We start from the raw sequence: 23,922 nt of genomic DNA, 5'->3' as shown, positions 1-23,922 counted from the left end.
TGTTTTTGCATTTGTCACCTCGAGTGCGGCGGGTATGCCCAGACGTTGGTACCATGCTCTCCATGCCACTGAAATCAAGCTATCCTGGCTAAAGAGGGGTGAAACAACGATATCGGTCCTGGGATGCTTGTTTCCTGTCCAGATAGGACCTGGCTTGGCAATTTGGGATGGATTGTTACCAGGTGGCACAGGGTCAAGACTGATTTGCATATGGCTGGGTTCAAACTGGAATGCCATGGTGAGCGAAATAATGATGGATTTAGGCCCAGATATCTGAACTGGGGTAAATGTTTGACATTGTTCTGAATTCTATCCATCAACTGTAGTTTTTGCATTTGTCAACCCGAGTGTGGTGGGTATGCCCAGATGTTGATTCCGTGCTCTCCATGCCATTGGAAACAAGCTATCCTGGCTGAAGGGGGTGAAATCCCGAAACCGGTCCTAGGATGCTTGTTTCCAGTCCAGGGAGGACCTGACTTGGCAGTTTGGGCTGGACTGTTCCCATGAGGCACAGGGTCAATACTGATTTGCATATCGCTGGATTCAAACTGGAATGGTATGGCGAATAAGAAAACTATGGATTCAGGCCCAGATATCTGTACTGGGGTGAATGTATGACATTGTTCAGCGTTCTGTCCATAAACTGTTCTTTTTGAATTTGTCACCCTCAGTGGAGCGGGTAAGCCGAGACATGGGTCCAGTGGTCTCCATGCCACTGAAATCAAGCTATCCTTGCTGAAGAGGGGTCAAACACTGAAACCGGTCCTAGGATGCTTGTTTCCAGTCCAGGGAGGACCTGGCTTGGCAGTTCGGGCTGAACTGTTCCCATGAGGCACAGGGTCAAGACTGATTTGCATATGGCTGGGTTCAAACTGGAATGGCATGGTGACCAAAAAAATGATAGATTTAGGCCCAGATCTCAGTTTTGGGGTGAATGTATCACATTGTTCTGCATTCTATCCATCAACTGTTGTTTTTGCATTTATCAGTCTGAGAGGGGTGGGTATGCCCAGACGTGGGTCCTGTGCTCTCCATGCCATTGGAATCAAGCTATCTTGGCTGAAGAGGGGTGAAACCCCGAAACCGGACGTAGGATGCTTGTTTCCAGTCCAGGGAGGACCTGGCTTGGCAGTTTGGGCTGGACTGTTCCAATGAGGCACAGGGTCAATACTGATTTGCATATCGCTGGGTTCAAACTGGAATGGTATAGCGAGTAAAAAAATCTATGGATTCAGGCCCAGATATCTGTACTGGGGTGAATGTATGACATTGTTCTGCGTTCTGTCCATAAACTGTTGTTTTTGAATTTGTCACCCTGAGTGGAGCGGGTATGCCCAGACATGGGTCCAGTGCTCTCCATGCCAATGAAATCAAGCGATCCTAGGTGAAGAGGGGTGAAACACTGAAACCGGTCCTAGGATGCTTGTTTCCCGCCCAGGGAGGACCTGGCTTGGCAGTTCGGGCTGAACTGTTCCCATGAGGCACAGGGTCAAGTCTAATTTTCCTTTGACTGAGTTAAAAATGGAATGGCATGGCGAGCAATAAAACGATGGATTGAGGCCCAGATCTCTGTTCTGGGGTGAATGTATAACATTGTTCTGAATTCTGTCCATCAACTGTAGTTTTTGCATTTGTCACCCCGAGTGCGACGGGTATGCCCTGACGTTGGTTCCATTCTCTCCATGCCACTGAAATCAAGCTATCCTGGCTGAAGAGGGGTAAAACTGCGAAACTGGTCCTAGGATGCTTGTTTCCAGTCCAGAGAGGACCTGTCTTGGCAGTTCGGGCTGGACTGTTCCCATGAGGCACACGGTCAAGACTGATTTGCATATGGCTGGGTTCAAACTTGAATGGCATGGTGAGCCAAATAACGATGGATTTAGGCCCAGATATCTGTACTGGGGTAAATGTATGACATTGTTCTGCATTCTGTCCATCAAGTGTTTTTTTGAATTTGTCACCCAGAGTGGGGCGGGTATGCCCAGACGTTGGTCCCATGCTCTCCATGCCACTGGAATCAAGCTATTCTGGCTGAAGAGGGGTGAAACCCCGAAATCGGTCCTAGGGTGCTTGTTTCCAGTCCGGGGAGGACCTGGTTTGGCAGTTCGGGCTGGACTATTCACATGAGGCACAGGGTCAAGACTGACTAACACATGACTGGGTTCAAACAGTAATGGCATAGTGAGCAAAAAACAATGGATTGAGGTCCAGATCTCTGTACTTGGGTGAATATATGACATTGTTCTGCATTCTGTCTATCAATTGTTGTTTTTGCATTTGTCACCCCGAGTGGGACGGGTATGCCCAGACGTTGGTCCCGTGCTCTCCATGCCACTGGAGTCAAGCTATCCTGGCTGATGAGGGCTGAAAGCCTAAAACCGGTCCTAGTATCCTTGTTTCCTGTCCAGGGAGGACCTGGCCTGGCAGTTCGGCTGGACTGTTCCCATTGGGGCACAGGGTCAAGACTGATTTGCATACGGCTGGGTCCAAACTGGAATGTCATGGTCAGCAAACAAATGATGGATTTAGGTCTAGATCTCTGTACTGGGTAAATGTATGACATTGTTCTGCATTCTGTCCATCAATTGTCTTTTTTGCATTTTTCACCCCGAGTGAGACGGGTATGCCCAGTCGTGGGTCCTGTGCTCTCCATGCCACTCGTGTCAATCTATCGTGGCTGAGGAGAGCTGAAGCCCGAAACGGGTCCTAGGATGCTTGTTTCAAGTCCAGGGAGGATCTGGCCTGGCAGTTCGGGCTGGACTGTTCCCATTGGGGCACAGGGTCAAGACTGATTTGCATATGGCTGGGTCCAAACTGGAATGGTATGGTCAGCAAAAATATTATGGAGTTAAGCCCTGATCTCTGTACTGGGGCAAATGTATGACATTGTTCTGCATTCTGTCTATCAATTGTTCCATTTGCATTTGTCACCCCGAGTGGGACGGGGATGCCCAGACGTGGGTCCCGTGCTCTCCATGCCACAGTAGTCAAGCTATCCTGGCTGATGAGGGCTGAAAGCCCCTAACCAGTCCTAGGATGCTTGTTTCCAGTCTAGGGAGGACCTGCCCGGGCAGTCCTGTTGGACCAATAGTAAACCAGTAATGTTGGACCAATAGTGCCAAAAAGAGTAACCAAAACATTTTCTAGTGAGCTAAAAATCGTTTTATTAGAAATGAGAGAGAATGTCTAGTCAATTACAATCCAGAAACATCAGTTTCTCTTTATGCACGAAGCTCACATTACCAGCACAGGAACAGTCTTACCAGAAACCCATAGGCGAATGTCACACTCACAGATGATGAATCCACAGCTAAAGTTGAGTTGCTGCAATATGCCCATATCAAGTTCGATTTAGTTGTGAGACTAATTTAGACTCACACGTCACTCAGCGTAGAAACCATTAACTTGGACAGACCTTGCCCAAAATCCTTCATCCTGCCATAGAACGCCAACTCAGCACATGGCAAAAAAGAGAAAAAAAAACTGGATGCAGAGAAGAAGATGGCACGTAGGATCCCTCAACATGGCGAGCCATATCCGTGCTCCTATTACTCCACACCACAGGCGGTTGGCCGAAAATGTACAGAAGTCACATTTAATATGCACGATGATATCCTGCTGCATCTAACCACAAGATGGCGGCACGTACTTGACGCTGAGCCGGATGGCTCTTCGCACACCCGAGCTGGAGAGCGTCCCTTGGCAGCTCAGGAAACTGGTTAGCAACCAAAGACGTCACTGAAGACAACGGTGGCACTGCATGAGAACACAAGACAGGAAAGGTTCACACACACAGTTCTTAATTTAAAACGCATCAAAACGTTTTAAACGGCTACACAGGAGCAGCGTATTTATGCTAGATAGGCATCTATACGTAATCAATTTTTGATCTACTCACGTTGTGTAGAAAACAACACCAACCACAAAAATAGAAAGATTTTGCCAAATCCAAGCGGACTAGCATACCGTAAGCCAGATGGCTTTATAACTAAGTGTTTCTCTATACACAGGCCAAAAGCTGTACAATGAGGAGTGCCACAAGATGGTGCTTCCTCACAAGGTTGAGCCCATTGAAGCACACATAGACAACGCTACTGCATAATCAGATTGATGCTGATATTGGAATGCACAAGCATAGTAAAGTGATAATCATGCCACGCATTTACTCTTTCTCAAAACACAAGTAAAGTCTTGCACCAAAACGCAGCAAACAAAACACCCTCTGTAAACCTTAGTAGAACGAGGAGGCTTGAATCACAGGAATGTATTTGAAAGAAGTAAGCACTGGAAGAGGTTGTCCGCTGTTTAAAAAAAGTATGCTTGTAAACAGTAAACAACATGTGAAAATCCATTGAATAAGACTCCACAGCTTCCAGTTGACTGTAACTTGTAGGCAAAATCCATATAGATACAGAAAGTACCCAAAGAAAAGATGTGGAAGAAGTGAGGCTCACACCACTTACCCACTTGCATAAATGTCATTATGAGAGGGCCAATGGAGCATGTCTAGGCTGGGGCTGTCTGCTGACAAGGACACTGGTAGGGCTGGCTTGCCTGGAGCACCATTCTTGACGCTTTACTCTGTGTTTCTCTTGGTTTCTTTATGTCCATACCATAGACAGGTTTTTTAAATCTTGAAGCACGCTAGAGTCTTAGTCCAGGTCATCGCCAAATATGTTGTATCTTACCAGACGTAACCGAGTTGTATTTAAGTATTTCTTCATTGACTTCAGGTTGCAGGAAGGTAATTACATACATCAGTCCATAAGCCTGGTGAAGCTGTTACGCCAGCCATCTTCCAACTGTCACCACTCTTCCACACAGGCACCCAAGCATTCCTAGCATCACAGTCACACCAATATTCCACTGTCAACAATCACACTGGCAGAGCATCTAGGAGAAAGGTAAACTGGAATACATAGGATTACATAAGCAGGTTATGACAGTGTTGTTGTCAAAGAAGGGCCCAAGGCAAAAAGATGCATCCACGTCTCGACAGGTCTTTTGGTAGAATAAAAAATATAGCACAGTCGAGTGTGGAAGAAGAGAAAATTGACCAGGGAAGCTCAATGGCATAGCAGTGGAATTGGGAACTACAGAGGCACAGGTGGGAGATTTTTTATATATTAGGAGGAAGAGAGAGCAAGGGCAAGAAATGGTGTGAGAATGAGATGTTAAAAAGAGACATCTTAGGTAGAAAGACGCATGAAAGTAGAGAAAACGGCAATTGAGAGCAAGATGGAGAGACAGATATTGGTGAGAACAGTTGTGAAAGACAGGAAGGTAAAAAAAATTAGAAAGAGAAAGTTGAGAAAGACAATTTAGAGAGACAGAGAGACAAGACAGGTGTAAAAGAGCCAGACAGGTGAAAGTCAGCTGACCAGAGAGATGTAATAACAGATCGACAGAACAGAAAGAGACAACTGAGAGAGATCGGTGTGGCCATGTTACAGTGAGCTATAGACAGAGGAGTCAGATACACAAGGTGATAAATAGACAGTTACTTTAGAAAGGAACTTCTGAGAGTGATAGGAAGAGACAGGTGTAAGACAAAAAGCAATAAACAGTTGATAGACGGTTACAAGGGACAGATGGGAAGAGAAGTGATAGAGACAGATTGATACGAGGCAGGCTGATGATAGGCAGAGAGGTGCGGCTATCTTTACAATAAAGAAGGTGGGAAAGATACAAATAATGGTGAGAAAGAGACAACTTAAAGGGAGCTAGAGAGAAAAGAGGGCAAAGGAGAGACGAAGGGGCATATTATCAAGAAACAGCATTAAAATTATCGCCACTCTAGTGGCAAAAAACTGCCGCTAAACCGGCGATAATGGGCTTGATAATATGTCCTTGAGAATTCCAATAGAGGCCCATGTTCTGGTGTCAACATGGGCTTCTATTGGAATTCTCATCGGCATATTATCAAGCCCGTTATCGCCGCTTTAGCGGCAGTTTTCTGCCTCTAAAGCGGCGATAATTTTAACGCCGTGCTTGATAATAAGCCCCCAAGACATGTGAGGAAGACAGAGTTGGGAAATCAGACAGGCATGTTAAAATAAGACAGGAGAAAGAGAGAGAAAGAGACGGGAGAAGGCAGGTAATTGAGTCAGATCGAGAGAGATCAAAGTTGAACGAGAGAGAAAAGGGGAGTCAGGTGAGAGGGGTGAGAAAGAAACAGGGACAGCTGAGAAAAAGAAATTTGCAACAGAAAGTGTAGTGAGATACAAGAGAAAAAAGAGAAAAAGAGAAATACAGGTTCCACAGTGATGGACCAGTAGTGCGAATCTAGGGCTGTGGGTTTGTGTAACCTGTGAGGCTATGTCACACTTTGTAAAGGCAGCGGAGGAGGAAGACGTGCGGGTGACAAGGGGGCCTCCTTCCTACAACTTGCAAGGGAGCCCCTATTGTTCTGTTAGGTTACTGGTGTGCCTAATGGAGGTTTCAGCAATGTCACAGTGCCTTGAATCTGAGTTTAGTATCCAAACGCTTAATAAAAAAATATAAAATAACATTTGTTAAAATGAAGTTCCCCTGGGCCTAAATACTGCTGTTCAAGTCTACAAACTAAAACTTAAAACCCATCTAAATTTACAAAGTATGGCGTGCAAAGCAATCATAACTCCCACAACGCCCTGCTCATAACTTTGTTTATGATGATAGACACCACCAATATTGGTCAAAGGCCACATCCTACACCCACTGCTCCTTCTTATGGTACTCTTTATCAGCATTGGGGGTTTCCTATTTTTTTTTTTTTTTAAGTCTGCAGATATCAAAGGAACCTATACAAACCAAAATGAGGAATGTTATAATTTCTTGGATTTGAAAGGCTGATTTAGCTCCACTGAGTAATGGTACCAGAATGTCTAAATATCTTATCCTAAATATTATTTCTAAAAATTATTATTATAAATGTATATTATAAAAAGCAGCTATGGCTTTGAGCAGCAAGGCCTAGGAAAGGAACAATGTGTAAAGCATTTAACAGCACCACAATGAAATATGAAAATCACACAACACGAAAAAGGCACAACAGCAATATACAAAAATAGAGTGTACTGTTATGAATTTTTGGAGAACTTGAGGAGGAAAATCCAACATACGTTTCCAGAGATACAGATTTTAGAACTTTTAAATACTTGTAAATGCAACCGCAAATAAGCATTGGTCTACAAAAAGTTTGTAAGCTTTTGAAAAGTTTCAAAGAGTTAGTTTGACTACTCCAGCCTGGGTCGGGTGACCAATTCTGGCAGGACAGAGGTCTAGGAGATGAGAGGGGATACTTTGGACAGTTACCTGGCCACCAAAGTGTTTTTAAGGCAAGTTCCAAATGTTACAAGATGGCAGCCATAAACTTCCAAGAAGTGGTCCTGATGCTGAGGATATAGTCAAAAGATGTTCAAAGGATATTCCGGTTGAGGTGCAGTTGATGGGGTGTCTCTGTGGTTGTCCATTGGTCCTTGGGTGATGAAAGGTGACACTGGGCATAGTGGTCGAAGTTCTTTAAAGTCCTCTTTGTTGCAGTGGTTGGCCAGCTGATGCTGGGCTACTAGAAACGTTGTACCGCAGTTGGGGTAAAATCCTTAGGTGGGGGCTGGTGTCCCATGAGTATGACCTATCCAGACTCTGACAGAGCTACAGGGTCCGGAAAATATGGGTGCAGACTATGGCTATCCAGGATTTGCAGTCTCAGGTGCCCAGCGACTGGCATCGGCAAAGCTTCTGCAGTGGTACCAACTTGTGGGTTTAGGCTCTTTCAGGTCTTCTGTTCCAAGGGGTGGTTCTAGCCAACTGATCATTGGAGTCACTGAAGTGAGATAAAGCCAGGAGTCAACTTTTCCCTGGTTCAATCAATGCAGGCACAGTCCAACCTTCACTAGACCAAAGTGCAGCAGGTGCTGTCCTTAGTCCTTCCGACTGTGCAGCCTCTCTCTGTGCAGTTTCAAGGGCAGCAGGACAGTCCTTCTTCTGTCCTTTCTTCAAGACAGGTGTGATCTGGTAATCAGGATGCCAGGGGTACCATATTTATCCCAGGAAAGTGCCTCAAAGGGCCCATGGGGTTCCTAGCCAATGGGCCACTGGGCCCTTGCTCACCTAGTGATGTGTTTCCTGCAAAGTGGCATCTGGCTATCCCAGAGTGCACTATTCTAGCCACACAAAATGTCTGGACCCCTCCATGGCTGCCAGGAGCTTGGTAGCCCACCCTAGATGTCTGGCTACCTGTGGGCTACATGTCCATCGGAAAACAGGTTTCGACCCGTACTTTCCCTCCCTGTCCTTGTCTCCAACTTGCCTGCAGGAACAGAAGGCATCCTGCTAGGTAGTGTTGAAGCAAGCAGTCCTTTAAAGGCGGCTTCTCCTTTGAAGCTTGACTTTTGGGCTATCACCCCGAGTGGCCTTACTGGGCGAGGAGGTAACACCTCACTCTGTGGCAACTGCCTTTGTTTCATAGCCTGAGAGTCATTCACACATCTCCTCAGGTAGGAAGAAAGCTGTCTGTGTGATAAGGCATTTGTGAGGCCACTGGACTAGCTGGACACAGAGATGGAAACTTTCTAAAATTGCCTAATTTAAATGTGAAATAAATCTTGACTTGGGCATCAAGTTGGATGTCATGCCACAATTTATTTTAAACCTTACAGTTTCAACTTAGGTAGTCCCAATCAGGAGCTAGTTTGGCTTGTTTGCCAGCTGGTAACCCTGTGTTCGCCAATAGGGCTACTAACTTTTTCTCAGCAAAACAACAATCTCGAAGTGTTTCTAGGAGACATTTGGCCCTTTGTCACACTTAGTGTAGCATAAACAGTGTTACACCCCGATGTGGGCAATCTGCCTTACATGCCTTGGGCACCCTGGGTTATATATACTAGGGACTTATAAGTAAGTCAGTCCTTCCCAGTTGGGTATAGTCCATTCGACATATCTTTTGTCAGGAGTTAGAACACTAGCACTGAGGTCTGGATAGTCGGCCTTAGTGCACTCTCAAAGTCGAAAAAACAGCAGCATCAGTCCAAAAATGTGGGGGTGAACATGCAAAAAGAGGCATTTTCCTAAGATATTTATGCCAGACAATATTTTTGTTATAGAGATTCTGGCATACAGATCCACTAGTAAACACTTGAATCTCTAGTTATTGCAATGCAAATATATCTAAGTTTTTGTTTAATTATATGAGGGCAAGAGGCGCATTTCTTTGATTACCCACAGCCCCCTTTGGGATAGAAGTGCATGTCTGTGTGTGTGTATATTTCTATATATATTTATATATATGTATATATTCACAGAAAAAAACATAGGTTTCAGGCACGTTATAGTTAGGAATTAGCATTTAAAAAAACCTCAGAAATTCACTGAAAAAACCATAGGTTTCAGGGGTGTTATAGTTAGCTGTACTTTTCACTTGTACAAAACCATTGAAATTCCCCCGTTATAGTTAGTTCAGCTAACTATAACTCGCGCGCCCGCAATGCACTGCTGATTATATCACATATTACATCACTCATGACATGGTCAGTGACATCACTCATGACATCACTGATGACATCTTAAATGACATCACTGATGACATCACTGATGACATCATCCGGTGAATGTGTGTTTTTCTGAAAATTAAATATGTTTTATATATGTATATCTCAAGGTCGATGGAAGAATAAATGGGTATATAAGTGTCTAAATGGATGATTTGTTTTTGAAAAATTGATTGTGTAACTGACTGATTAAGTGTATCATAGTGAATACATGGCTTAGTGAGTAATGTTTAAATATGTAAATATCTGTATCAGTCTCTCACTTTGTGTATAAGTGGCTGCATGGGTTGGTGAGTTGCTACATGGGTGTCTATATAGGTTATGAGTTGGTTTTTTGAGTATCAGTCTGAGTGTCTGCATGGTTCGGTGGGGGGTATTACGTAGTGCATAGGTGCATGAATGAGTGACTCACTGTTTGTATGTGTTGAAGACAGCATGTGTGCAGGACTGTATGGGTGGATGAGTGTGTGTATGGGTGTGTTAGTGAGTGAATGACTGTCTCAATAGTGTCTTTATGAGTAACTACATATGTTTTAAACTAGTATATGTGACTATTGGTGTATATAAGTGAGTATATGTGAGAGTGAGAGATTGAAAGAGTTCCTGTATGAATAAGTGTGTGTTTCTATAAGTGATTGTTTAAAAGACTAAGGTGCCAATTACGATCCGGTAAAAAAATTCCCCGTGCGACTCGTATCCGGTCTTTTTACCGTACGAATCGTACAAGTGCCGTACGAACTGGCAATCACGATTCGCATGGTAAAAAGTCCATACGAACCGCATTGGGAATCATTCCCCACACGTCCTCGGGTCGGAAAATGTGTCGAACACGTCCTCGGACGATTTACCGTACAAACGTGAAAAGTGAAGTCCGACCGAGGAATCACGATCCCACCCGTGCGTCCGAACTCACAACCGTATGGTAAAAACACCGTCCGCACCGAACTCCCATTGCAACCATGGAGACATGTGCCCGCATACGCGCCCAACACTCCCCCCAGCACCCATACGTTCGAGTCGTACTCCCCGTTAATGTACACCCCCCCCTGTATGTACACCCGTGTACGTGTCGAACCCCCACCCGTGTATGTACACCCCAGTACGTTCGAGTCCTACCCCCACCCCTGTACATGTCGTACCACCGTCTATGTACACCCCAGTACGTCCGAGTCGTACCCCCACCCCTGTACGTGTCGTATCCCCGTGTACCTACACCCCAGTACGTTCGAGTCGTACCCCCACCCCTGTACGTGTCGTACCACCGTCTATGTACACCCCCCACCCCTGTACGTGTCGTACCACCGTCTATGTACACCCCCCACCCCTGTACGTGTCGCACCACCGTCAATGTACACCCCAGTACGTTCGAGTTGTACCCCCACCCCTGTACGTGTCGTACCACCGTCAATGTACACCCCAGTACATCCGAGTCGTACCCCCACCCCTGTACGTGTCGTACCCCCGTGTACCTACACCCCAGTACGTTCGAGTCGTACCCCCACCCCTGTACGTGTCATACCCCCGTGTACCTACACCCCAGTACGTTCGAGTCATACCCCCACCCCTGTACGTGTCATACCCCCGTGTACCTACACCCCAGTACGTTCGAGTCGTACCCCCACCCCTGTACGTGTCATACCCCCGTGTACCTACACCCCAGTTTGTTCGAGTCGTACCCCCACCCCTGTACGTGTCGTACCACCGTCTATGTACACCCCAGTACGTCCGAGTCGTACCCCCACCCCTGTACGTGTCGTACCCCCGTGTACCTACACCCCAGTACGTTCGAGTCATACCCCCACCCCTGTACGTGTCGTACCACCGTCTATGTACACCCCCCCACCCCTGTACGTGTCGTACCACCGTCTATGTACACCCCCCCACCCCTGTACGTGTCACACCACCGTCAATGTACACCCCAGTACGTTCGAGTCGTACCCCCACCCCTGTACGTGTCGTACCACCGTCAATGTACACCCCAGTACGTCCGAGTCGTACCCCCACCCCTGTACGTGTCGTACCCCCGTGTACCTACACCCCAGTACGTTCGAGTCGCACCCCCACCCCTGTACGTGTCATACCCCCGTGTACCTACACCCCAGTACGTTCGAGTCGTACCCCCACCCCTGTACGTGTCATACCCCCGTGTACCTACACCCCAGTACGTTCGAGTCGTACCCCCACCCCTGTACGTGTCATACCCCCGTGTACCTACACCCCAGTACGTTCGAGTCGTACCCCCACCCCTGTACGTGTCGTACCACCGTCTATGTACACCCCAGTACATTCGAGTCGTACCCCCACCCCTGTACGTGTCATACCCCCGTGTACCTACACCCCAGTACATTCGAGTCATACCCCCACCCCTGTACGTGTCGTACCACCGTCTATGTACACCCCCCCACCCCTGTACGTGTCGTACCACCGTCTATGTACACCCCCCCACCCCTGTACCCCCACCCCTGTACGTGTCGTACCACCGTCAATGTACACACCAGTACGTTCGAGTCGTACCCCCACCACAACCTCCTAAGTACGGAGCGCACCCCATGCCCCAACATCACAACCGCATGTACGAGTCGTACCAAGCCACACACAAGGACAGCACCGTACAACCAAATGGCCCATCTACACACCGTACACACGCTCAAAACGCACGTACACAACCAGGACAAAACAAAACAACACAAGAATACACTATCCGAATGGCACAAAGCCACTAAACATGGCCAACAAACACAAAAAAAACACATACACTGACCTGCAACTGCCAAAAACAAACAGAGGCCCTAAACACCACCACTCCTTATAACACACCCACCCAAACTTCAAACACAGCCACACCCACCAATGGACCAATAAAAAGGGCCCACACACACAAACCATGAGCCTTTGCAACAGACTCACTGCTGCCAGACACCACAGACAACTTACAGCACCTTACTACAAGCTTCACCACACCTTACACTTGCACACCTTCACACAACCACCTTCACAAACACCCCCTCATCACATTCACACACACACACACCTGCACAACCACACCCACACACCCACAACCATCCACACCCCCCCAGCATCCACACACACCCCCCACCATCCACACCCACACCCCTCACCATGCCCACTACCAAGAATCCAAAGTTCAGTAACCGAGAGTTGGAGGTTCTTGTCGATGAAATCCTCAGAGTCGAGCCACAGCTCTTTGGAACATTGGTCAGAAACACCAGCATGGCAGCTAAAACAGCCATATGGCAGACCATCATCGATGCTGTGAATGCTGTTGGGGACACCAGAAGGACCAGGCAGGAATGCCAATCCAGGTGGTACGATATGCGGAGGAGGGTCCGAGCCAAGATGCAGGAGGAACACAACCAGGCCAACGCCACTGGAGGAGGGCCCTCTCGCAGACCCGTACACTACCAGCCCTGGGAGGAGAGGGTGATGGCCATACTGCCGGTGGAGGCAGTGGACGGATTAGAAGGACTCCGAGACCCGGGTGAGTACACAAACAACGCACCTCACATGGGGGGAACGTCATCCACAACCAAAATCACTAACAGGCACGCAACCACCCCAAGCTATCGCATGACTCAACCACACTCCATGAACACGCACATGCCACTGCCGCCACCATGCCCCATGCACCCAGCTGGACAATGTCAAGTCACAGGCCACAGAAGACACCAACACATGACACGGTAACCCGGATGGCGGGAGGGTGGGCCCCAAAATTCACATAGTGCAACTCAGAAGCAGACAACAATGCCCTCTGCCCATATGGCCTAGGTCACAGACAGACAAACAGTGTGTCCCCACACAGGAAAGACTTGCCAGCAAATGGCGGACGCCTTGCATCAACACATGGGGGTGAAGGCACTGTTTAGCACATGACAGCAGCTAATGAACAGCCAACATTGTGAAAGAGTGGCAGCAAACACCACCACAGCAGCAGCGCACACACAGACACTACACCCAATGGGTGCCTGGAGATCAGAAACAAACTCACATCAACAAGCCAAGGGCCATTCAAAGATCTGCTAACAGTGTGTGCCCAGGAAGCTGGCCTGAGGTGACAGAGGGTGACACACAGAGGGAGGGAGAGGGGGACACAGAGGGAGGGAGAGGGGGACAGAGAGGGCGGGAGACACAGGGACACGGACAGAGGGAGGAGGCTGACACACGGAGGGAGGGAGAGGGGGACAGAGAGGGAGGGAGACACAGGGACACGGACAGAGGGAGGAGGCTGACACACGGAGGGAGGGAGAGGGGGACAGAGAGGGAGGGAGACACAGGGAGACGGACAGAGGGAGGAGGCTGACACACAGAGGGAGGGAGAGGGGAACAGAGAGGGAGGGAGACACAGGGAGACGGACAGAGGGAGGAGGCTGACACACGGAGGGAGGGAGAGGGGGACAGAGAGGGAGGGAGAGGGGGACAGAGAGGGAGGGAGAGGGGGACAGAGAGGGAGCGAGATACAGGGAGAGCAAATCAGACGTGTGGCGTGTGCGAATGTCTGCTCGTCAGCAGGTAGACTGCGTGCATGTAGACAAGGGTGGCCAGTGCCAGAACCCCCCCTCTTCCCCATGGCAAAACACAGGGCCATGTCACAACCTGTTCACGAGCACAACGACAGCTACCTGCATCATATAAGTGTGTGGATCCACTCCATGTGCACATGTACAGTGCTACACGGAAGGCGCCAATGCATGGCTCGCCACACCTGCCCACTCCACTGCCGACTGCAGTCACACTTGACGCAGCAAGTAAGACCGTGCCACACATAGTTAAAGGGGCCAAATTGGTGCCCAAGGGAAACACCCATGCACAAGTGCACTGTGAGTGGAATGCAAGACAGATCCTAATTCCAAGAGGAAATGTGCCAACTTTGAAACTGATGGAACATGGATGTTGCATGGACCAAAATTAACATTGTCTCTCTCACACACAGGTCAACGTCGTGGTTCACCCCCCAACACTGGGGGGGAAGACTCACAGGACCCGGATCTGCAGGAGCCCGATCCCACCGGCAGCGACCACTCTCACCACTCTGTGGACGACCCCGACCGACCTGGCCCCTCTGGTGTCCAACCACCTGCAGCACCTGCGTCAGGTACAACTGTGCCAACCACCACCCCCACTCCTGCCACATCCCAGGAGACACCCAGGATCCCTGCCCCAACACCACAATGCAGCCAGGCTGGCCAGGAGGGACACGGTGTCCCGGGCACCCAGGAGGAGGCAGCTGACAACGCCAATGCCACCCCTCAGGGGTCCCGGAGACCCGATGTGCCCACAAGGGCAGGCCAGGTGCAAGTGGGCAGGGGTGGTGGGAGTGGAGGACGGCGGAGGCGCGAGCCTGACCAGTTGGCTGGGGAACCGGTATTTTCCCATGTCTGTAACATCCTGGACACATACCGGCAGGACACCACGGGCCTGGTCCAGGTTGTGTCCGTCCTCGAGGGGATCAAGGCCCAGCAGGCCCAGCAACATGCGGAGCTACATGCCTGTCTACTGCAACACCAACGGAGGATGGAGGATGGACAGGCTGAGCTCGTGACGGCGTACATGGGAATTCACGATACACTCCGTCGGATGGCCGACAACATGGCCGACCCTCCCTGTGCCAGAAGGCGGAGAACATCACCACCCACAGGGAGGGATCAGGAGGAGGAGGAGGAAACATCCGATGGAGCATCCCAGACGTCGTCACGGCCCGCTTCTGAGGGTCCCTGCAGGAGGGCGGGTCGTCCACGGAAACGACCGTGAGGGTCGTCGCAACATCACCATCTCCCAGGACACCTGGCCTGGCACCTGGCCCACTGGAGCAACAGCATCACAGCATCAAGAGACATTCTCTGCCACATGGCCCTGCTGGTCACCGTCTGACCAATGTTGACAAAGACTGTGGCATGGACTATGAGGATTTCCAATGGCAAGGACACCAACTCCCCTACTGAACTTTGGATTCCAAACTCCCGGAAAGCCCCTCACTTTGTCCCCCCCCCCCCCCCAAATAATAAATCACACTATGAAGAGAAGATGCCTGCTGGTTGCATTATTACCTTACATGTGTGTTGTAAAGTCTAAACATGCCTGAGTTCTCTTTTGACTTCAACCATCCACACCCTGGGGCCTGAGTCTGGCACAGGACACACGGGTCACAGTGTATTAGGCAGGCCAGACATGGAGCACCATACACACCCGTGATGGGCCCAACCAGCTGAGGGGGTGGCCGCACAACCGTGCTGACAGACACATTGAGTACAGCAACAGTCATGCGCAGAGGTCAGGGATCATGTCGAGTGTCATGGGGGGCACCCAGGTATGTGTAGACAGGTGGCAGAACCATGTCCTGCAAGCTTGAGTCCGGTGGATGCAGAGAATGTGGGCCTGGCCAACGTTGGATGCATGGGGATGGCACATGTCACAATACCCACACAGTCATGGACATCATGCTCACTACACAGTCTCAGCCCCCACACACAGCTTGCATCTTGCTACTCGACACATTGACACATAGCCACAATCAGGGAATACCATGCCAGACATGCTGGATGCACCGTGGCAACACACCAGCATTGAGTGAGAAGAGGCACCTTGGAGGCATAGGGACACCTTTATTAGTCATGTTTTCGGGAGTGCAGAGGCAACTTGAAGTACACATGAACACATCTTGTGGAGTAACATGTGGGTCCAACACTGGCACCCCCCTTCTGCAGCACAAATGCGTGTTAGCCATGGAACTGGCACACAAGCGTCGGCTAACAGCTAAACACCCACAGCTGCTCACGGAGAGCCTGCCATACACCATAGATCCGCTGATGTGGAAGTCCCACACCATGTCAAGCCAATGCTAACCGTATGTGTCCGAGGGCAGTGTCACACACATTGATGCCATCATCACAATCCACTATCCCATCACTGATGACTGTCAATCAGTCAGACCATCTATTCAGGTGTACCCAGCTGCATGTCTTGTCCCATGCTGATGCTACATGGCTGCAGAGGAACCAAACATCGACAGGGGCAGTGTGCATACATCGTGAACAACTGCCACACCTAATACACCCCTGATGCATCCCTTACCCTATGGAGACTTCCAAACGTGTCCGTGCCTGTAACGCTGAGTCAGCCCACGATGACGTGTCCATGAGGAATAGCAGTGCCACAACAATGCAACCAGCAGACGGCATGCGCAAGTACCTGGGGAAGAGAGACACACAAGAAGTCAGCCAAAAAAAGCACAGCCACTTGCATGTGCATGTACTCGACACATGTAAGGATGACAACATGCTAGGTCACAATTATGACTGGGGAAATACAACCATCACTGGCACCATCACTCCAGTGACACACCCACACACACCTCTGACTCACGTGCCATACATGCAGGTGGACACACACATCACAACACATGCCACACGGGGACAAATGCGTGCACACTCAGACACTGGTACTCACCGCTAAGCAAAGAAGTCGCGTATGAGCCGAGTCCGGATGTCCTCCTGCGGCTCCACATCCTCCACATCACTAGCCCCATTGCCAAGGCCTACGTCCTCCACGGGTGGATGGTCCTCGTCATGTTGATCTATGATGAGTGGCACAGCTTTCTCAACTGCCATGTTGTGCAGCATACAGCAGACCATGAAGATTTTGCAGACCTTCGCAGGGGCATATGGGAGGGCGCCGCCGGTCTTGTGGAGGCACCGAAAGCGGCTCTTCAGCAGGCCAAACGTCCTCTCTATCACTCGCCTTGTCCGGCCATGGGCGGTGTTGTAGCGGAGCTGGGCCGGCGTGATGGGGTTGCGGAGAGGTGTGATCAGCCATGGCATGTTGGGATAGCCAGCGTCCCCTACATGGGAAGCGCATGGACATCGTTAGAACTGGTGAAGCGGTCGTGCTGGTAGGCTATGCAAAATACAGGACTGACAGACTGTACCCACCAACAACACATGCTCTTTCGTTGCGCAGCTGCATCATCATTTCAGGCATCCTGCTACACCTCATGATGTAGGCATCGTGTGCTGATCCTGGAAAACGAGCACAGACATGTGAAATCAACATGTTGGACTGACACACCACAAGGGCATTGATGGAGTGGTAGTGCTTCCGATTGCGGTACGCTACCTCCCGTGCGTGTGGTGGTACCAAAGCTACATGTGTCCCATCTATGGGCCCAATGACATGGGGCATCCCTCCCAGGGCATAGAATCCACGCTTGACCGCAGTCAACTGTTCAGGGGTTGGGAACTTGATGAAGTCATCCAGGTGAATCAACATGGCCTCTAAGAAATCATGCAGCACACGGCAGAACATGCTCTGGGACATGCCACCAACATGAGCTATGGTATATTGAAAGGTACCCGTGGCAAGAAAATGTAGGGCTGCCATTACCTTCAGCTGGGGTGTCAGTGCCGTAGGATACCTGTGCTGCGGTTCCAGGTGTGGTGCCAGTCTCGCCGTCAACTCCAGAATCAACCGTCGTGGGAAGCGGTAGCACCGGATCCAATCATTCTCCCGCATGTCAGCCAAGTCCGGCATTGCTCGGGGAAGAGGCGGCGCTCTGCAATAATTTGGAAGTGACAAGGAAGAGTGAGTGCACCACAACAACAAATCATTTGTACTGAGCACATGTTAATCTGTCAATACACATATGCTACATAGGGAGTCAGGTATGTGCTACATGCCCAGGACACGTATGGCTGCCAGGTGACACTCCTACCAAGACCCAGCTACACACAGAGATTGAGAACCTCCCCATGCCATGCCATGGGAATAGCTGTGTCCCAGTGCAAGTGAACAGCCAGACGCAAGACAGGAGTGACATACGCCCACACATCAGCAGAAGTAGGATGCCGATTGCAGAGACTGGTAGTGGAACACTAGAGCCACAGGTCACATGACATTACACTAGGACAGCCCACACACCTTGCCATGAAGGTGCACATGTCATGACTCACCACACAATCATTGTGAGGATGCAGACATGTCCTTGTCACGCTACTCCGTGTCCCATGCATACATGTGCACCTCACATCCGATACCACATGTGGCATGGTGTGCGGAACAGTGTGCAATGTCAATCTACACACAGACACATGTTGGTTGCTGCAACAGCTGCAGCTTTTGAGGGTGCTCCAACATCAACCTGATGGGAAGCCCCCACACATACATGACATAGTCACATTGTGCACCGTGGGTAGTGACAAGGCAGGTGTGGTAACCCCTGTACCGGGCATCAGGGGACACTTCCGTGTGTTGGTGTCCGTGCCATGCCAGTGACGCTCACCCCAAGGGTGCAGTACGACATGCACACATGTCAAAGGAGTCAAGGTCATGCCTGGCACACATTGCACCTTCACACAGTACACCTGTACACATCTCATCATACATCTGGTGCCTTCTCCACTCAGGAGTAATGTTCCACATCACAGCCTGTCACACCTGTGCCCCACACATGTAGTAATGCACAGACGATGGCTTGATGTCCATCCATGGACAAGTATGTCCATCCATGGACAAGTATGTCCGCCCTATTCCTACCTGTGTGCCGCCTATCACCACTGTGATGTGTAAAAACCGCCGTACTGCTGCTAAGAGGGCCTGTGTACGTTCCCAAATCACTATGGGAGTGCTGCCGTATGTGTACCCATCGTGATGGCGAGCGTACAGGCATTTGTACGGTCCGTACCACTACGAGTACGCATACGCGAGGACACCCATAGTGATAGGGCAGTACGCACGCATGTACGCTTACTATCACTATGGGTCTCCTCGCGTATGCGTACTCGTAGTGGTACGGGCCGTACACTCGCATGTACGCTCACTATCACTATGGGTCTCCTCGCGTATGCGTACTCGTAGTGGTACGGGCCGTACACTCGCATGTACGCTCACTATCACTACGAGTACGCATACGCGAGCAGACCCATAGTGATATTGAGCGTAGATGCGTGTGTACGGCCCGTACCACTACGAGTACGCATGCCCGAGGACACCCATAGTGATAGGGCCGTACGCACGCATGTACGCTCACTATCACTATGGGTCTCCTCGCGTATGCGTACTCATAGTGGTACGGGCCGTACACTCGCATGTACGCTCACTATCACTATGGGTCTCCTCGCGTATGCGTACTCGTAGTGGTACGGGCCGTACACTCGCATGTACGCTCACTATCACTATGAGTACGCATACGCGTGCAGACCCATAGTGATAGTGAACGTAGGCACGCGTGTACGGGCCGTTGGAATGCATTTGGGGTGCCCTAGGGCCCCGAAACGCTCCGTACCTGTGTGTGAAGCTCAAAATTACATAGGGGACAAGTATTAAGGCCTACATGCATGCTGGTTGTCATGGAGACCAAGTTCAAATTTCAAAATTGTTCTGGAAGGTGCACAGCAGAAGTCAGTTGGAATTCTTCTACTTTGTTGCAATGTGTTTGTGGGGCTGACATCATGCAGGAGAATGAAACCGATAGATAACCCACAGACTGCTAGGTTTGAAGGGATTGGAGGAAACATAGGATGCAAATGTGAGTGACCAATCACTCTGTACTCCTGTGCATGAGATGGGCCAGCAAGGCAGATATAAGGCAGCCAGGTCCCATGAGGGAGCACTTGCCTGCACATCTCTGTATTCCACGACCCAGCTGCTGCTACTGATTCCCTGGAACCCTGTCAAGGGCTGTGGAGATGTCACAGCCATTCACCCTGGAGGAGAACATGGCTTTGGTGGATGTGATCCTCCCACGGTACCCCATGCTGTATGGGCGACCAGGTTATCAGGTGAGTGCAGTGTCCACTGCCACAGAGTGTGTCCCTTTTTAGTGACTGTGACTTCTGCCATTGTGTCCAGGTGTGACACACATGCTATGTACTGTAGGGGGGGTCCCAGGGGGGAATGCCTGATGTCTCCCAGCAGTGCCCAGAGACAGGAGGGGTGGGGTCTATCACTCCCAGCAGTGCCCTGAGACAGGAGGGGTGGGGGCCTATCACTCCCAGCAGTGCCCTGAGACAGGAGGGGTGGGGGCCTATCACTCCCAGCAGTGCCCTGAGACAGGAGGGGTGTGTGCAGAGACCTCCCAGCAGTGCCCTGAGACAGGAGGGGTGGGGGCCTATCACTCCCAGCAGTGCCCTGAGACAGGAGGGGTGGGGGCCTATCACTCCCAGCAGTGCCCTGAGACAGGAGGGGTGGGGGCCTATCACTCCCAGCAGTGCCCTGAGACAGGAGGGGTGTGTGTAGAGACCTCCCAGCAGTGCCCTGAGACAGGAGGGGTGGGTGTGATGCACAGTGTGAGGCTGGATCTTTGATTGTGTCGTTGCCCTCATTCCACCTGTGTCCTTTCAATGGCACGTACTGCTTTTGCCCTTCCCCAGAGGGTCATGTCCCTATGACAAAGGTGCAATGCGTTGGATGCATACTAGGCCTTGTTGTGAACAGCGAATGTGTTCTAATCTGTGTCCCTGTGACATGTGCCAGGTGTATTGATGTAGTGTCACTTGTCCATCCTCACAGGTAGACGCCTCTGCCAAGGAGCAGATATGGCTGGACGCCGTCAGCGCCGTGAGGAGTGCGGAAGGTCGGAGGCGGCGCATGTCCCAGGTGAGGAAACGCTGGCAGGATATCCGGTGCTGGACACGGAGGATTGCACGGGTCCTGCTGGGAGACTCACCTGAGAGCCACAAGAACCGCGGACGCCGCCGTCTCTCCCACATCCAGAAACGTGTGCTGGCGGTGGTCTTTCCTGACTTGGACAGGCGTCTACAGGACATGCAGCAGCCGGAAGGGGGTAGGTACATGTGTGTGTTAGTTGTGTTTCACCAGCATTTGTAAGTGCAATGTTCCATGGATACACTTCCAGGGTTTATGGTGCTGTGCTGATCCTATTCCCCACAGAATTGCTGTGCTCTCCTGCCTCCCTTCCCCTCCTTGCAATGTGTTCCCTGGTCTGTGTGTAGTCGCTCCATCACAAGGTCATGTAGCCTGACACCTTCTACAAGTGTACAATGCCTGCAGCATCATGTGTGGGGGTGGTGTGTAACAGGATTTGGGACCTTGCCTGTGCCCTGTCCAGTTCTGGACTTGTGGGTTCCATGTCAGTAGGCACTAATGCTGAGTCCAGACATGGGAGTTAGTCTCTCAAGTGTGAGGCCTTACAGTACGCATGTCCTATGTGGTGGCCTGTGACATGATGTGCATGAGTGTGCGGTACGCATAGTGCAGGGATGTTAGCGTGTGTTGCAGTCATTCCCATTCAGGAGCATGGAGTTGTGTGGCCACTACTGTCACCAGGGGCATATTTTCCTAGGTCTCATGTGTGTAATCCGAATATGTCGACAATCTCTGTGTCTACAGCATAGGTTGGGCTCTGTGCCATTGTCCCCTGGCACCATGTATATTGACGTGCGATGTATTACAAGTGTCCACTGTACAGCCTGACCTGATATTCCAAGTACATACTCACGGTGGCCATTGCCTGTGTGTCTTGTAGCAATCATCTGATGATGCCCATTTGTACATGATTCTTTGAACAGGCGCACCTTGGGTATTTGGTGTGCAACCTTGATTTCTTGCATCCCATGTGTATTTCACCCAGACTAAGAGATGTACGTGCTTCCTGTGTCTCCATAGATTTGTCTCATGTAGGGGGTGGGTGGAGCGGGCATGTCCGACATGTCAAGACCTGATATCTCCTTGCTAGGAGTGGCCAGTGTGTGATGTTTGCCTGGGTGGGCATGTTATCAGTATTACCTATGCTGCATGTGCCTCTTGTTCCTGCCTATGGTCCCTGCTCATCCCTATTTGCTGCCACGCTGTGTGGTGCTGATGCAGTGCTGGATTGTCCCCGGGGCCTTGCTCCTCAGTCAAAATTCCATATCATCTCATTTGCTAGTGTGTCATGCTCTCCATAGTTATTCCATGGCATGGTGGGTCGAAAAACTGTGTCTTGCATGCCCTACATATGTACCTTGTTTTGTAGATGTAACTCTTCCTTTGTTTCAGGCTATGCACTGTAACCTACGTAGATTTGACTCATGTGACATATGTATACAGGTGTATGATTACTTTCTGTCTCTTCACCCTGCCCACAGCATCGTCGGGGGACACGGAGGGAGACATGGACACAGACGGCGCGGAGGGACGGAGCACCAGTGCCAGCGGTGACATCGGGGCTGGCACTTCGAGTGGGACTGAGGCGGTGGAGAGTGAACCCGGGGACCTGTCGACTGGCACAATTATGAGTATGAAGCCGACGGGTCCGAGGAGGATCACTCCGAGTGGGCGGTGGCTGCACCTCCATCTGACAGTAGCCCTACATCTGGCACCGCCCCCTCCATTGGCATCAGCCGCCTCCCACGTGCTCGTGTCCCTTCCCAGCGTGCCCGGTCCCCACATGTCTCCTTCCTGCCAGGCACCGCACCCCCTGCCCCTGTCTCCACTGCTGCCGCCAATGCTGAGTCTGTGGACATCCAGCGGCAGTTGCAGATTGGTCAGACTGCGATCCTTAATGTCCTCCATGGCCACAGCCAGGTCCTCAACAACATGGAGGCATACTTGGAGGGCATTCATTCATCGCAGGCTGACCAACGCATCTTGCTGAGGTCCATAGACTCCACACTGACTGCAGCAGTGGGTCTCCTGCAGCGCTACGTCCCACCCCCTACCCCTGCTCCTTCCACAATTCCCACTCCCATGCCTGTCCCACATACACCCAGACGTAAGCATGCACCCACCACAACAGACACAGGCACCACACCAGCAGGGAAGGTCCGCCGCACACCTCCTGACACGCACACACAGGGTGCAGTAGGCACACCCACTGGGTCGGGGGGCAAACGTGTGACACGCAGCCAGAGTGGGAGTCCGCATTCCACCCAATCCACTCCCTCCAAATCCCCTCCCCTCAGCTCTCCTGGCCACATCTCCCCCAAAGACTCCTTCATGGCCGCTCTGTCCCTGAGCCCCACAGTGACGCCACCACACAAGCGGTCAAGGAAGTCCTCAGTCAGGGTGCTTGAGTCCCCCCCCTGTCCACATCCTCCCCCAGTGGCGCTGCGACCCATCCCTCTGACCCCCCCCTCCTTGGGGCCTGTGGTTCCTTCGGGTGCAGGGGAGTCCCTGGAGGACCTTGCCAAGGTGTGCAGTGAGATCCTAGAATCCACCTTTGGCCCTGCCCCACCCCCTGTGGTGGAGTCCTCCATCCCTGCACCCAATTCGCCTACCCTTTGCCCTCCTGTCCCTGCGGTGCCTGTTACTTCCCCCCCCACATGATGCCCTCACCCCTGTGGAAGACGACGACTTGTAACTGTGCAGGCAAGCTAGGGGACACGCATCCCACTGTGTCCCCCATCCAGCTCGGACTCCTGGACTGCCCTATGGCCTTTGT

Source organism: Triturus cristatus, chromosome 4_2 (assembly GCF_964204655.1).
Source record: "Triturus cristatus chromosome 4_2, aTriCri1.1, whole genome shotgun sequence".
Taxonomy (NCBI): domain Eukaryota; kingdom Metazoa; phylum Chordata; class Amphibia; order Caudata; family Salamandridae; genus Triturus; species Triturus cristatus.
The sequence above is the reverse complement of the archived record's forward strand: the minus strand, read 5'-3'. Positions refer to the sequence as shown.